Genomic DNA, 2,500 nt, shown 5'->3' with positions numbered 1-2,500 from the left:
ATCGGGCGCATTCAGTGTGGTGTGGCCGTAGGCTCTGGGCCTAGTGAGTTTTGTACTTTTAAGCATCTAGTCGGCTAGACCTTGCAGTTTTGAAAGGCAATTGTGAAATGGCTCACTTCCTGAACTTGGAGCACAAAAAAGCCTACAGCACCTGGTATTCCCAGGCGGTCTCCCATCCAGGTACTAACTAGGCCCGACACTGCTTAGCTTCTGAGATCAGATGAGATCGGGCGCATTCAGTGTGGTGTGGCCGAAGGCTCTGGGCTTAGTGAGTTTTGTACTTTTAAGCATCTAGTCGGCTAGACCTTGCAGTTTTGAAAGGCAATTGTGAAATGGCTCACTTCCTGAACTTGGAGCACAAAAAAGCCTACAGCACCTGGTATTCCCAGGTGGTCTCCCATCCAGGTACTAACTAGGCCCGACACTGCTTAGCTTCTGAGATCAGACGCAATCAGTGTGGTGTGGCCGTAGGCTCTGGGCCTAGTGAGTTTTGTACTTTTAAGCATCTAGTCAGCTAGACCTTGCAGTTTTGAAAGGCAATTGAGAAATGGCTCACTTCCTGAACTTGGAGCACAAAAAAGCCTACAGCACCTGGTATTCCCAGGCGGTCTCCCATCCAGATACTAACGAGGCCCGACACTGCTTAGCTTCCGAGATCGGGCGCATTCAGTGTGGTGTGGCCGTAGGGTCTGGGCCTTGTGAGTTTTGTACTTTTAAGCATCTAGTCGGCTAGACCTTGCAGTTTTGAAAGGCAATTGAGAAATGGCTCACTTCCTGAACTTGGAGTACAAAAAAGCCTACAGCACCTGGTATTCCCAGGCGGTCTCCCATCCAGGTACTAACTAGGCCCGACACTGCTTAGCTTCTGAGATCAGACGAGATCAGGCGCATTCAGTGTGGTGTGGCCGTAGGCTCTGGTCCTAGTGAGTTTTGTACTTTTAAGCATCTAGTCGGCTAGACCTTGCAGTTTTGAAAGGCAATTGAGAAAGGGCTCACTTCCTGAACTTGGAGCACAAAAAAGCCTACAGCACCTGGTATTCCCAGGCGGTCTCCCATCCAGGTACTAACTAGGCCTAACACTGCTTAACTTCCGAGATCAGACAAGATCGGGTGCATTCAGTGTGGTGTGGCCATAGGCTCTAGGAATGCTAAGAATATTACTCTTATGCATTTGCATTTAGTAAGCTAAGCCATGCAGCCACTTGCAACATGATACCACGCTCATCGCTCGATCAGGCGAGATATATAAGACTGGTGGGCCCATTCAGGACTCCTATGTCTGGTAGGATAACTTTAATTCATCCATCCTGTGTCTGTTGCAGGGAGGTGGAGAGAACAATCAACACAATAATGGTTTTCTTTCATGCCTCTTGAAGGACTCAATATTCTCTGTACTGCATTACATGTGAAAGTCGATTTATTACCCATGAACACACTACCTGTATGCTAATTCTATGTAAAAAGGTAGCTCCAGCCCTCATGATGTTGTCCAACATTTCCGCTATAAAACGGGATACAATTATTTTGGAAACATACCAAATTTGAAAAATAATTGAGAAGTTGCGCAATTACTAATCATGGAGCACAAAAAAAGCCTACAGCACCTGGTATTCCCAAGCAGTCTCCCATCCAGGTACTAACTAGGCCCGACCCTGCTTAGCTTCCGAGATCGGGCGCATTCAGTGTGGTGTGGCCGTAGGCTCTGGGCCTAGTGAGTTTGTACTTTTAAGCATCTAGTCGGCTAGACCTTGCAGTTTTGAAAGGCAATTGTGAAATGGCTCACTTCCTGAACTTGGAGCACAAAAAAGCCTACAGCACCTGGTATTCCCAGGTGGTCTCCCATCCAGGTACTAACTAGGCCCGACACTGCTTAGCTTCCGAGATCAGATGAGATCGGGCGCATTCAGTGTGGTGTGGCCGTAGGCTCTGGGCCTAGTGAGTTTTGTACTTTTAAGCATCTAGTCGGCTAGACCTTGCAGTTTTGAAAGGCAATTGAGAAATGGCTCACTTCCTGAACTTGGAGTACAAAAAAGCCTACAGCACCTGGTATTCCCAGGCGGTCTCCCATCCAGGTACTAACTAGGCCCGACACTGCTTAGCTTCTGAGATCAGACGAGATCAGGCGCATTCAGTGTGGTGTGGCTGTAGGCTCTGGGCCTAGTGAGTGTTGTACTTTTAAGCATCTAGTCGGCTAGACCTTGCAGTTTTAAAAGGCAATTGAGAAAGGGCTCACTTCCTGAACTTGGAGCACAAAAAAAGCCTACAGCACCTGGTATTCCCAGGCGGTCTCCCATCCAGGTACTAACTAGGCCTGACACTGCTTAACTTCCGAGATCAGACGAGATCGGGTGCATTCAGTGTGGTGTGGCCGTAGGCTCTAGGAATGCTAAGAATATTACTCTTATGCATTTGCATTTAGTAAGCTAAGCCATGCAGCCACTTGCAACATGATACCACGCTCATCGCTCGATCAGGCTCGATCAGGCGAGATATATAAGAC

The 2,500-nt window shown here is 48.0% G+C and overlaps 6 non-coding genes and 4 pseudogenes across 6 annotated transcripts; all 10 read right to left on the bottom strand.

The window, feature by feature from the left end:
- LOC138544607 (5S ribosomal RNA) overlaps positions 1–33 on the bottom strand; it is a 109-nt pseudogene extending 76 nt beyond the window's left edge.
- A 106-nt stretch (positions 34–139) lies between these two features.
- Positions 140–258, bottom strand: LOC138540746 (5S ribosomal RNA). The gene has a single exon (XR_011288782.1). It is a non-coding gene; the product is annotated as a 5S ribosomal RNA (ribosomal RNA).
- Positions 259–364: 106 nt separating this feature from the next.
- LOC138543067 (5S ribosomal RNA) lies at positions 365–473 on the bottom strand (annotated as a pseudogene).
- Positions 474–579: 106 nt separating this feature from the next.
- LOC138544424 (5S ribosomal RNA) lies at positions 580–688 on the bottom strand (annotated as a pseudogene).
- Positions 689–794: 106 nt separating this feature from the next.
- Positions 795–913, bottom strand: LOC138542533 (5S ribosomal RNA). The gene has a single exon (XR_011290512.1). It is a non-coding gene; the product is annotated as a 5S ribosomal RNA (ribosomal RNA).
- A 106-nt stretch (positions 914–1,019) lies between these two features.
- On the bottom strand, positions 1,020–1,138 carry LOC138540728 (5S ribosomal RNA). Its single transcript, XR_011288764.1, has one exon. It is a non-coding gene; the product is annotated as a 5S ribosomal RNA (ribosomal RNA).
- Positions 1,139–1,592: 454 nt separating this feature from the next.
- On the bottom strand, positions 1,593–1,701 carry LOC138544007 (5S ribosomal RNA; annotated as a pseudogene).
- Positions 1,702–1,806: 105 nt separating this feature from the next.
- On the bottom strand, positions 1,807–1,925 carry LOC138545359 (5S ribosomal RNA). The gene has a single exon (XR_011290809.1). It is a non-coding gene; the product is annotated as a 5S ribosomal RNA (ribosomal RNA).
- Positions 1,926–2,031: 106 nt separating this feature from the next.
- On the bottom strand, positions 2,032–2,150 carry LOC138547219 (5S ribosomal RNA). The gene has a single exon (XR_011291067.1). It is a non-coding gene; the product is annotated as a 5S ribosomal RNA (ribosomal RNA).
- Positions 2,151–2,257: 107 nt separating this feature from the next.
- On the bottom strand, positions 2,258–2,376 carry LOC138549091 (5S ribosomal RNA). Its single transcript, XR_011292877.1, has one exon. It is a non-coding gene; the product is annotated as a 5S ribosomal RNA (ribosomal RNA).
- Positions 2,377–2,500: the final 124 nt, after the last annotated feature.

This window comes from Ambystoma mexicanum, unplaced genomic scaffold, assembly GCF_040938575.1.
Source record: "Ambystoma mexicanum isolate Mex_15411 unplaced genomic scaffold, UKY_AmexF1_1 Mex_scaf10, whole genome shotgun sequence".
In the NCBI taxonomy this organism is placed as follows: domain Eukaryota; kingdom Metazoa; phylum Chordata; class Amphibia; order Caudata; family Ambystomatidae; genus Ambystoma; species Ambystoma mexicanum.
This window is presented reverse-complemented; position numbering and strand designations above follow the sequence as displayed.